Genomic DNA, 14,312 nt, shown 5'->3' with positions numbered 1-14,312 from the left:
TCTCTATATTTTTTTTATATTTATTTTCTTCTTTCTTTCTTTTATATTTCATTTTTCTCTATATTTTTTATATTTATACTTATTTTCTTTATATCTATATGTTAATTTAATTTTGAATTTTGAATTTTCAAATATTTGGATTTATATATTATTTTTATTTTCAAATTTCAAATTTTTACTAGGGTTATTTTCAAATAAAGAAAAATGAACTAAAATATATACAAATATAACAAATCTAAATTTAAATTTTGAAATATTTAGATTTATATATTATTTTTATTTTCAAATTTCAAATTTTCAATAAGGTTGTCCTCAAATATAGAAAAATGAACCAAAATATTTACAAATATAGCAAATTTAATTTTGAATTTTGAATTTTCAAATATTTAGATTTATATATTATTTTGATTTTCAAATTTCAAATTTTCAGTTCGTTGTTTTCTAATATAGGAAAATGAACCAAAATATTTACAAATATATCAAAATTTTATTGTCTATCATGGTCTATCGCAGATAGACGGTGATATTTTTGCTATTATTTGTAAATATTTTCAATATGTATATATAGATATTTTTTTAATTTTGAATTTAAAATTTTTCAATATGCACTTTTATATTTTTAAAATTTTCTTACCTACGAAACAAATTATAATTTTACATTAATATAAATTTTGTTTAAGATATTCATTTAGTTTTATTTTAATATTTTTACAACCACGACATTTACATGATAATATAATTGAGTTAGATTGGAGTCTGCATCATTTAAAATTTAAAACAAATGACTTGAGTATTCATTTAGTTTCATTTTAATATTTTTACAACCACGACATTTACATGATAATATAATTGAGTTAGATTTGAGTATGCATCATTTAAAATTTAAAACAAATGACTTGAGTGAGAAATAATATTGTAAATCAAATTTTAGCAAAATATGAATGATAGAAATAATTATATTATCAATATTAATTTTACATCGGACTTATGTGTATTCGATAGTTTAAATATTTGATAATTATTTTTTATATTTTAATGCATGTTATATGTCTTTTTATTTTATATAATTAGATTATTTAAATTACTATAACCTATAGAAAAAATATAAGAAAAAAACGAGAAACAAGAAATAGTTATCAAACAACTTTATATTCTTGTTTCTTTTTTCCAAAAAACAAGAAACAAGAATAGTTATCAAATATATTCCTGTTTCTTGTTCTAAAAAAAGAGGAAAGAAGAAACAAGAAATAGATAATGAGAAAAGAAACAAGAAACAGATAATGAGAAACAAGAAACAAGAATGTTATCAAACGGACCCTAATGACAATGGGCTAGCCCAATGGTCAAGTCAACAATAACAAGTAAAAATTGGATATTGTAAGTAAGACTTAGAAATCTTCTAGACTTCCACTCTTAAGTTTTCTGTCCTCAGTGGAGGAGAAAAAATAGGGATCCTCTTTCAGACAAAGTAGCTAATGATTATCTAAATAAAATATAATAATATTACAAATTGGGTGAAACATTAAGTCTTCATATATTATATTGTTAGATTTGAATTGACATAACTAAATATTTTATTCTTCCCAATATTTATCAAATTTTAATTGCATAATTTAATATTTTTAATGTTTAATTTTGTTTTTATAGGCAACAAAACTTCTAGAACCTTTTGCTAAATATATAATAGAGTAACAATTCAAATAATTTACATATACATATGTATGCTAAATATATTATGGTAGAGATGTTTCATATCTCATTCGATTAAGAATTAAAAAAAAAAAAAAAAAAATCATTTTAGATTTTCAATCGACTTTCTTTACCAACTTTCTCTTTTACATACAATTTTCTTCTTTTTTCTTTTTTAGTTGCAAGAAAAGGAAAAAGAAAAAAAGATATTTGTGATAGGTGCTTTTTTTTTTTTTTTAATATTTATATCATTTTCTAAAACTAATTGCATATATAGAATATTTGAGAAGATCCAATTGACTTTTTTCCCCTCAAATAACCTCCTCTTATACGCGTCTTCTTCATGCTCGCATCTTTCTAATTTTTTTCGTCTCTGCCATCTTCTTCATGTGCGATTTTTAGGTAGTCTTCTTCATTCTCCCACTCACTTCTCTTTTCTTTTTCCTCAAGCTCATGTGCGATTTTCAGGTACGTCTTCTTCATTCTTTTCCGTGCGATTCTGACAGGAACAATTAATTAGTTTTCTGCTCGCGATTTGATATTTCTACTCACGATTTGCTATTTTTACTTGTGATTTGGTATTTTCTCATCCTCTCAGTTTTTTAATCTAAATTCATTTCATCCTTTGCTCGTGGTATTCTTTTTCCCAAGTCTAGTCGCAATTCTTCCTCAGTTTTTGGATTTGGTTTCATGTAGGTTTAATTAAAGTATGTTGATGTTATTAGTCGATTTGATTACTTCTACAAGTTTTCATCTACTTTAATTTTTCCTTTTGAGGCTTCATGAGTTAACTTCTGTTTTGGTTTATATTTATATATTTTTTTTTCAATTAGTCATGAACTTCCTATCATTGATATTAGTCTACTAATATGGGTCTACTACTGATAGATACATATCATAGTCTATCATTGATAGATATTGTTTTGTATTTATTATACAAGTTTATCAATGTTATGAGTTTAATTTTTATTTCTTACAGTGATTTGAAAATATGATTAAGCTTGCAATAGTGGTGTTTCAAAGTGGGTAGTGGGATGATAAACATAATTACTTAAATTACAAGACTAATGGCATATTGGTCGATGAGATTATGTGTTTTGAGAATTTTGTGAGTTTGATATTAAAGGAAATTCAATTGGATGCATCTATTTCTTCAATACAATTATTAGATCTTGGTATCAATGGCATTCAAACTATGATTGAAATTCATGAAGATAATGATGCTGCTTGGTTTTTGAATTTAGTTAAAGAACAAAGTACAAGACATCCATTAATTGTTCATGCCACTGATATGCTTTTAGAAGGGGTTTCCAATAGTGGATTTGATAATTTTCTATGTGTTGTGTCTTCTTATTCTCCAATTAATGATAATTTCAACATTCTAATAGATGTTCATATTAGTAATTTGTCTTCTACATTTGATTTCAAAGAGAAGGATATGTTTGTTAGTAAGGAAATAGTATCAAAGTCTTGTTACTACATAGTTATAAAGAACAATTTTGAGTTCAAGATTGTGAGGTCAAATTTTAAATCAATTGTCTTGAAGTGCTCACAAGATGATTGTCAATGGTACGTTCGTGCATCTCGTTATAGTGGTGAACTATGGAAACTTAGGAAGTATTTCGCTAATCACAATTGTTCTATAATACTATTCAAAGTTCTCATAGACAAACTTCTTCATCATTGATTGGTGATTGTATGATAAAAGATTTTAGCCCTTGTGACCATTTGACTCCGAATGATATTATGATTCACATGCTATTAAACTTAGGGTAAATGTTAGCTACTATAAGCTTGAAGGGTGAAAGAATATATTATGAAGTTATTGAATGGTGATGCAAAGGAATCTTATGCCTTGATCCCATAATTTTTTACGAAGCTGAAAGAAATGATTCCAGGTTTATTTTTCTTCTCATATCCTTTATATATCATTAATCAAGCTTTCAATGAGTATGTAATCAGTATTTGATAGACTTGTTTAACTGATATGACCTATCACTAATATTAGTCTATCATGTTGGGTTGTATGTCCTAAAACTCGTAGTTTGTAAAGCTAAACATTTTCTATTATCAATAACGATGTTATTCAACATTTCTTCAATAAAGTTATTGAATTTAAATTGCACTTGTAAAAACTAAATCCAATAAACTAAGATCCATGGCTATTATATGAATACTTGAACTTTATGTGGAGACATAAAAATGGATAAGATTCGAGTAAATAGTCAAAATGATCTATAGTATACGAGTAAGGTTGGGTGCCTTATTCCGGTAACACTCGGATGCGGCCCACTCCATAGTTGTTACAATTTGTTGTAAGGTGCTACAAACGAAGTGATCCTGATTCGTTTATGTATTGACATGAGGAGTGGGGGTGTCCTATGCAATGAGTTTGTGTAAGATTGGACCAAAAAATAAATCACTCTTACTTTATAACGTTGTGTACTGTTTAAGACTGATTATTTCGCTTAGATGACCTAGGTAACTCGATCTTAATCCTAAGCTAACTATGAACTCATGTTTATTTGGGATTATACTTAGATTTGCATAGGTGAGAGTTAGCTTAATAAGCCTCCCATTTTAGGGGTAAGACTGGGTAGATAGCTGGGGACATAGGGTGCAAGATGGAATTCACGCCTACCCGATTTAGGGATAGGAGGAAAGTTGTTCTCTTAAGTGCTGAATCCAGGTCTTGAACAAGGGACCCCACCATCTCATTGGCCCAAGATGGATCCGTTTTAGTGATCTGATCACAAACCAATTGTTCATTAAAGGATCAATGGAACTTAAAGAGCAAGACGTAATTTTGGGGGTAAAACAACATTTGACCTAGCTGTTATTATGAACAACCTATGAAGGGTCGACTTACTAATTATGGTTAAATCAAGTGGACACAAATATATCTATAGTGAGGAGAGTGCAACTATTGAGCTATAGTGGTGTGACTCGGTAGTTAACGAATATTGATTAATTCGGTCTAAAGAGTTTTAGCCAATTAATCTCAAATCGTTGGTGCTCATGATCTGTAGGTCCATAAGGTCCCTCTACTAGCTTGTAAAACATGAACACCTTGAGTTAGTAAATTAAGTGAATTTGGAATGATATCAATTTGAAGTGTTCAAATTGAATTTCAATTTGAAATGTAAAAATTGAATTTAGGGTTGAATTTGAATAGTTCAAATTCAAATTAGGATTTGCATAATTATATTCGATATAATTAATTAACGTTTAATTTATCAAAATTAAATGAAATTGGAGAGTTTATAATATTTAAATGTTGATTTAAATATTAATTACATGAATAAAATTCATGTTTAAAATTAAGTGTGTGATTTAATTTAATATTTGATATTAAATTGTTATTTAATTAATTAAAATCAAATTAATTTTGAATTTAATTCAATTTGAGAAATTGGATTTTGAAATTTTGAATTTAATTAATTTAGAATTAATTAAATTAGATTTTAGTTAATTTTGGAATTAATTAAAATTGAAAATTAAGTTGTTAGTGAAAATATCCCAACCTCTCTTAGTAGGAGGTGGATTATTCCAGTTCACACATATTGCCCATTAATTCCATGTATTTGAAGTGGCATCGGCTAGTCTCTTGAGTGTCTGCATGAAAGAGAATGATAAAACTCTTCAATTTTGAGATTGAAAGAGAAAGAAGGCTGCTGAAAACTTATTATGCAGAAACTGTTTTTTCCTCTCTTCAAACCCACACCAAAACCTTCACAAATTCAGCCTAATTGTGAGTTCCACCACTCAAATTCAAGGCTAAAAATAGTAGAAAAGATCTCTTGGTGGTCCACGACTTCAATTAGAGAAATTGCAACTCAAATTCGTGTTTGAAGAGGATCTTCAAAGGTATATGTTGAAACCCTCTTAATACCCTATGAACATGCTTATTTTTTTATGTCAAAATTAAGGAATTAGAATGCTTAATGATCTTGTTTTCTTTCGCTGCATGTTTCTCTGAACCAACATATCAATGATAGGTCTTATAGTAAATGGCCATATCATTGGTCTATCACTGTTATTTGGTCTATCAGTGATAGATTTATTGTAAAACATGTAATTATTCCTGTCTCTTATACACATCTAGATGTGTATAAGAGCAGGTTCATTCACTGCGTATGAAGCTAATTCTGAGGAACATTTTAAGTATTGTCTTATGGCAATTGGATTGTATATTGAGGGGTGAAAATATTGTAGACCAAACATATCAGTTGACGACACCTTTTTGAAATGTAAATATAATGGAACTCTCTTATTATTATTTTTATGTAGACACCTTTTTGATAAATATGTAGATATATATTATTTGTTTTATTGCAGGTTCATTTACTGCATATGAAGCTAATTAGGGACATTTTAAGTATTGTCTTATGGCAATTGGATCGTGCATTGAGGGATGAAAATATTGTAGATCAAACATATCAGTTGATGACACCTTTTTGAAATGTAAATATGGTGAAACTCTTTTGACAGCATCAACAATTGATGGTAACAATAAGATATTTCCTCTTCCTTTAGTATTTTAGACTTTGAGAATGATACATCATGAAAATGGTTTTTTTAGAAGAGAAATTTAGGAGATCGAGAAGATTTAGTTATTATATTTGATCGACATTTAAGTATTCTAAAAGGTGTTCAAAACGTTTTTCCAACTGTTGAATATTGTGTTTGTTTGCAACACCTTTTAAGAAGTTTGAGGTTGACATATAATGACTCTTCTATTGATAATATGTTTATTATATGTGAAAAAACATATATTGTTACTGATTTTGAGTTGAGATGAATGAAGGTTATATATCCTAGCGTACAAGACTATCTTAGTAAGGGTTGGTTTCGAGAAGTGGGCTCGTGCATATTATAGAAGGAGAAGATATCAGATGATGACTACAAACATTTTAGAATGCTTAAACGTGGTTCTAAAAGAGCTTAGAGATTTACTTGTGGCATCACTACTCGATTCAATCAGACAATTACTTCAAAAATGGTTTTATGATAAAAGTAAAGCTGCATATTGTATGAAAACTATTTTGACTAGCTGGATTGTAGGAAAGTTACAAACACAACATCAAATATCGAGAAGCTTCACGATAAGAGTTACTTGTTTTTGTAGGTAATATTGCAAAATCTATCAGTCCTATCATTGATAGACTCAGATAGTTGGATCTTAGTTAATTTGTTGTCTATGTTGCAATTAATGATATTGAATTTCAAGTGATTGATGGAATAAATCTATTTATGGTACATTTAGATTCCAAATCATGTACCTATTGTGTTTGCGATCTTCATAAAATTCCATGTGCCTACACACTTGTTGTTCTTCGTGGGCACAATATGGATACTTACTCTTTTGTTCCTAAGTATTTCTTGTCAAGTACCTTGATTTCATGTTATGCTGGTTTTGTTCGTCTAGTTGGGAACCATGCTAATTGGAAGCCAACAGGGATTGACATGAGTATATTACTTCCAATTGTTAAGCGTTCAGCAGGCCGACCTCGAAAACAAAGAATATTATCAATTGGCGAGCAAAAAAGTTAGACAAAGTGGACTCGTTGTCATCGTATTGGTCACAATCGTAGAATGTGTAAGTTTTCACCAATTATACAATGATATAGCATTTACTATTAATGTGATTTTTATAGATGTGAACGTGTATATTGCCACCATTTTTACAATGTCGTAGGATTTACTATTTTTACCATGGGTGTGATTGTTATATTGTTCATAAGAACATAACATTCTGCTCGAGAAATACAGAGTTTTTCCCCATTTTTGTCAATAGTATATATATTCAATTTGCTTCTAATTCAATGTGAAGTAATATCACTGAATGCTATCACTGATAGACTTCAAGACCCATTAAAGAATACCACTTGTTTTAGTCCTTCAAAAATTTTTCTAATAGAAAGTACAAATTTTTTCAACATGTTTTTATAGAATAAAAACACAAAATCTTTCACATGAAAGAAAGTAACAATTTCAATTATTGTCACCGATATTGTTTTATCACTAACATTGATTTATCATTGATTGACTTCAAAACCCATTACATAATAACAATTGTTTAGTCCTTAGAACTTTTAAATAGAAAACACAAATGGACATAATTTGCAATGATTCAACTAACGATCCAACATTTTTCTATATTTATATGACAAAATCAAATGTTGGCTTTTTGGCCCTAAACCCCAAATTAATTAATTTTAATTAATTCATTCATTCATGTTGTGATGATAACAACCTTTTTTATTTATTAATAATTTCAATATTTTGAAGTATCTATTATGTAGAGCTCGGAACAACAGTTTCAACGTAATTTGAATATCTAAATCGGACCTCAAATGAAGAAGATATGGCTGAAATAAATATAACGAAAAAATCTCGAGTTGATTACGTGGCATAATTTTTCTCCTCAAAATGAACCAATTGAAAGGTATCACTTGGAGCAATGGAGAAGTGACATATGGTGGGCTTTTGATTTTTGGATTGGTTTTAAAAAGAAAATAAATTTATATTATTTTATGTTTGTGTTTAACGGCTAGTTATGAACACATAGTGGACATTTGCTTTTTGTTGGTTTTTAAAAGATATATTATTATATTATTTTTTGTATGTCTAACTGCTGGTTGAATTTAAATCTCCACCATTGATTTTTTTTTTTCAAGATCCATTGGCCCATATTAAATGTGGTTTTCAACAATTTTTACTCTTTATCTTTAAACAATTTTCTTCTCCAAATGTTTTAAACAATTTTTCATAATTTTTAATCCTCTCCAAAAATACAAAGCTTCCATTGTTATTCTCCCTCTAAGCTTCAATTTTCTTTTTTTCATCTAATTCTTGAGAGAGATATCTTATGTATTGTGAGGATTAATTTGTTGTGAGCTAAAATTTGTAAATCCACTATTGTAGAGATTTTGTCAAGTGTACTCTTTATTTTTAAAAATATTTTATAATGGTTGCTTTTGATCCTGGAAAAAGAGTTATTGTAATGATTTGATCCTCAACCGTGGAAATGACCAAGTTTGTTCTTGCACACAAAAAAAAGAACGTTATGAAGGATCTCTTATCGAAGAGTTTCATGAGCGCGTTTGGATCGCTTCGATCTCACAGTGACCGAAATACAATAATATACATTTAACCGTACAGTTATGTAAACAAATCTTAATTAATGGCATGCTATGAACAACAAAATAACAAGGGAATGAGTTGCCATACCAGTTGAACACAGTCTTCAAACTTTGGAACTCAACACAGCGGAAGCCTCTACCCAATCGTCAACGTACAGCACGCACAACCGCAAACTCACGACCACAACCGGGACGACACCACCAGAAAAGAGCCCCAGGTATTCTCGGAGTGAAAACCCAAAGATTGGTCTTTGATGAATTTGGTAGAGGAAGGAGAAAGCACGGATCGTATAGGTGATAAGCAAGTGGGAGGGGAAAAGGCGCTAACACATAGCACGATGCTTATCGTTTTGGAGACACTACACGATCGTGTAAGTTTTACTGAACAATCATTTAGGAAATGGTATATGATTGTTTAGCAAACTTAGCACACACTACGATCATGTAGAGAAGCTATGCAATCGTGTAGGAACTAGTGTGCGATCGTTTAGGCACGAGGTGGACAATCGTCTAGACGAAGAGCGACTATCGTATAGGCTCTCGATTTACTTAAGCGATCGTTTTTCTTTTCACCAGCGAGCTCTCTTCTATATCTTTTGGACGACGATTCAAAATGAAACAATTTCATTTTTATTTCATCGGTTACAATAACCGACGTTTCCCCACTAACCCACGTCCAAACGTGATTTTTTGGGTTAATTATCATATAATTAACCAACTAAAATATTAATAAATATAATCATATGATATTTTTATCCTATAGTTTGATATCACATATCTACTATAATATTTTCTCTCTACTTGATATAAATCCTATTTATATCTAATTTCCTCCAAAATAATGTATCTTATACATTTAGCCAATTATATGATATATAATTAACCAGTCCAATTATACCATATATAATCGAACTTCCTCTTGTCAATTTGAACATTTCAAATTAACCCAAACACTGGTTCTCGACTTTATCCAAGCTATCCAGGGGACCCAATGGACCTATGGCTTGAAGCTCCAACGGTTCGTGAATAGCTGACTAAACTCTTTAGCTACAAGATTCACCATCCGTTAACTATCAGGCATTCCACTAAAGACCAACAACTGAACTCTTCTTACCATAAATATATTTCTGTGTCCATCGGATATAACCAATCATGAGTACGATGACCCTTCCCAGATGCTCGTAAGTACAGCTGGAACAAATTACCGTTTTGCCCCTGTAGTTACATCTCACTCCTTAAGTACCACTGATTCCTCTAATGAACAATACAACATAGTCCAACTATGTGTAAACACCTCTCAAGCCAATGTGAGACGGTGGTAGGCTGCCACGCCGTTCACACCCCGGAATCAAACCTTAAGGGAGCTATCTATCTACTTACCCTGCCTCGAGGAAAGAGTTTGAATTCCATCTTGTGTAGCTGAGTTCCCTGCTCCCAAATCAGACGAATTCCCAAAAATGGTAGGTTTGAATTGGCGACCTGGCTACTCGCACCCATACAAAAACAAAGGACCACCTTTAATTGGTAGAGTTCCCAACTTACTCAGGATTTGAGGTCTGTTACTGTATTGGTAATTCTTGAAAGTGAATGTTCTATGTCGATGAGCGCGTGTTATTAATAAACGAGATTTTAACAACTTCGTGGTCAGGTTATATAAAACTCTTTGTATAGGATGCTCCCTCGCTCGCATGTCCTCCTAACACAAATGATCCGGATTAGGACATATCTGTTGACAAGTCACAACACTTGTGACCATTCCATAAAAACGGGCACATCGTGTAGCGTTTACCAGATAAGGTTTCCCTTCTATATCTATATACTACAGACCATTTTGGTTATCACTCAAGACATGATCCACTTGTATGTCACCACATACATGCTTGAGTCACATACAGATAACTAGGGATTTTATGTTTATTGGTTTATGATAAAGCAAATAAAACAAGCAAATGAGCAAAAATACAAGATGTGAAGTAAATATCATATATTAACAGCACAAGTGTTCATACAAACTGTTTATAAACTATAGGACATGAGACTTTAGGGCATCAACCCTAACAATCTCCCACATGTCCTAAAGCGAAGTGAGGTGTACAAAAAACTAGTACAAAACAATAAACTAGGGCATAAAAGCCCAGTACAAGAAAATCTCCCACTTGCCCAAGTCCAACTGTGGGCGATCCTGTAGACCCATGCTCCGTAGGTGACACTCAAACACTGTAACTGTAAGAGCCTTCGTAAACGGGTCAGCAACATTGTGCTCCGAAGTGATCTTTGTGACGATCACGTCTGCTCAATGCACTATCTCGCGGATCAGATGATACTTCCGCTCTATGTTTTTGCCGCGCCTGTGACTCCTCGACTCCTTGAAGTTCGCCACTGCCTCACTATTATCACAATAGAGGGTAATGAGCCTAGATATATCCGGAATAACTTCCAGCTCTGTCAAGAACTTCTTGAGCCAGACGATCTTCATAGCAGCTTCGCAAGCCGCTACGTACTCCGCCTCCATAGTGGAGTCGGCGATGCACCCCTGCTTAGTGCTTCGCCACATTACAGATCTTCCGTTAAGAGTAAAGATTGACCTTGATGTGGACTTGCGAGAGTCCTTATTAGTCTAAAAGTCAGAATCCATGTATTCTGTAAGGATTAAACCCCTAGAACCATACATGAGCATGTAGTCCCTCGTTCTCTGAAGATACTTGAGGATGTTCTTCACTGCGGTCTAGTAACCCTGGCCTGGGTTGGACTGATACCTACTGACTATGCCCACAGCGTAGCAGATGTCTAGACGAGTACAGAGCATCGCATACATCAAACTGCCAACGATAAACGCATATGGGACCCATCTCATCTCCTCAACCTCTTGAGGCGTCTTAGGACACATGTCATTAGACAAAGTGACTCCATGCCTAAACGGAAGTAGGCCCCTCTTGGAGTCCTGCATCGAGTACATAAGCAACATCTTGTCAATGTACGATGCCTGAGACAGTGCTAGCACTTTGTTCTTACGATCTCGAAAGATTTGTATACCTAGAACAAACTAAGCCTCTCCCAAATCTTTCATTTAGAATTGGGTCGCTAACCAGTTCTTAACTGCAGTCAGTAGACCTACATCATTACTAATGAGTAGGATATCGTCTATGTATAACATTAAGAAGACTACTGAAGCATTGATGATCTTCTTATAGACACAAGGTTTATCAACGTTTTGGTCAAAGCCATACGACTTGATCGCAGTATCAAACCGTATGTTCCAAAATCGAAACGCCTGTTTCAGTCCATAAATGGACCGATTCAGTTTGCAAACCTTTTGCTTTTAACTTTGGGCTATGAATCCTTTGGGATGCACCATATAAATGGTCTCTTCAAGATTTCCATTCAGAAAGGCCGTCTTGACGTCCATTTTCCAGATCTCATAATTGTAATAAGTTGTAATGGACAGGAGGATGCGGATCGACTTTAACATAGCAACAGGCGAGAAAGTCTCCTCATACTCGACTCCCTCTACCTAGGTATAACCCTTTGCCACAAATCGAGCCTTGAAGGTCTGTACCTTCACATCAGCACCCCGTTTGCACTTGTACAACCATTTACAACCTATAGAGCGAACCCCATCAGGCAGATCTACAAGATCCCATACTGAGTTGAAGTACATCGACTCCATCTCGAGATCCATGGCCTTGACCCATTCATCTCGATCAACATCCTCCATTGCCTTCTTATAAGACAATAAATCCTCAACGTCACCATCTGCTACCATAGGAAGGATTTCCATGAAACCCAGATAGCGAACGGGCGGGTTCGCAACCCTCCCACTACGTCGAGATTCCCTCAACTCTTGAGGTGGAACCGACCTACTGGATGAACTCTCATCAACAACTCTTGCTGATGTAGCAGGCTCTTCAACAACTCTTGTTGAAGTTTTAGTAGTTTCATTGGAAAGCTCACGCAACATGACTTTGCTTCGTGGGCTGTGCTCCCTTATATGATCCTCCTCTAGGAAAGTAGCATTTGTTGAAACAAACACCCTATTTTTCATCGGATCATAAAAATAACCCCCTCATGTACCTTTGGGGTAGCCTACATTGAGGCATAACCTCGACCGTGGTTCCAATTTCTTGGGATTAGCCTTAAGCACATGTGCAGGGCAACCCCAAATGCGGAAGTGACGTAAACTAGCTTTACGCCCATTCCACAACTCCAGAGGTGTTCTTGCAACACTTTTGGAGGGAACACAGTTGAGTATATATACCGTAGTCTTCACTGCGAAACCCCAAAATGAGTCCGATAAGGAAACGTAACTCATCATCGAGCAAACCATGTCTAACAAGGTCTTATTTCTCCTCTCTGCTACACCATTATGCTAAGGTGTACCTGGCGCTAAGAGTTGGGAAACGATTCCATGTTCTATCAAATAGTCCTGGAATGTCGAGTCCAAAAACTCTCCACCTCGATCCGATCGAAGTGTTTTAGTTCATCTATCTAATGCGTTTTCAACTTCAGCCTTGAACTCTTTGAACTTTTCAAAGGATTCAAACTTTCGTTGCATAAGATAAACATACCCATACCTTGAGTAATCATCAGTGAAACTGATAAAATACTTATAGCCTCCTCGGGCTCACACATTCATAGGACCTCAAAGGTCAGAATGTACTAACTCAAGAGGCCTTGACTCTATAACCTTTTCCAGTAAAAGGTCGTTTAGTCATCTTACCCTCAAGGCAAGATTCGCACATTGGTAAAGAATTTTCTTCTAACTCACTTAAAAATCCATTCTTCACCAATCTCTCAATCCTATTGAGTTTGATGTGCCTTAAACGTAGATGCCAAAGTTGGGCATTTTCTTTTGGAGAAATTCGTCAACGTTTTGATTGAGTTACGACAGTTTTGAACAATTCAGTATTATAGAGGGAATTAATGGCTAATGGCCTTAGCACATATAAATTCGATTCTAGATTTGTTGTGCAAATAAAAACACCATCTTTATGAATAAACGCTTTATCCACATTAAACAAGATAGTATATTTGCATTGCAATAAACACTTTACAAAAATAAGGTTCCTCTTTAGTTCAGGAACAATATATACATCATTTAAAATAAGAATCCTATTCTATAAAGCTAATTGGAGTCCTCTCGCTGCCACAGCTGAGACGACGTGCCTGGTGCTTACTTGCATCATCATCTCACCAGCCTCCAGCTGTTGCCAAGATTTAATCCCCTGAAAACAAGAACAAATATGGTTAGTGGCGCCTGAATCAATTATCTAGGCAGAATCATCATTCTCCACTAAATAAGTTTCAAGTACAAGTAAATCACATTTACCTTTATCAACCTTGGGCTTAGCCTTGGCTGCTTTCTTCTCTTTTAGATACTGAGGACAGTTCCTCTTCCAATGTCTATCTTGGTTGTAGTGGAAACACTTTTCCTTAGCAACCTGTGGACGCCTCCTTAGGGCGATAGGCGGTGGGTTAGCA

The sequence above is a fragment of the Benincasa hispida genome, chromosome 6 (genome assembly GCF_009727055.1).
Source record: "Benincasa hispida cultivar B227 chromosome 6, ASM972705v1, whole genome shotgun sequence".
Classification (NCBI taxonomy): domain Eukaryota; kingdom Viridiplantae; phylum Streptophyta; class Magnoliopsida; order Cucurbitales; family Cucurbitaceae; genus Benincasa; species Benincasa hispida.
This window is presented reverse-complemented; position numbering follows the sequence as displayed.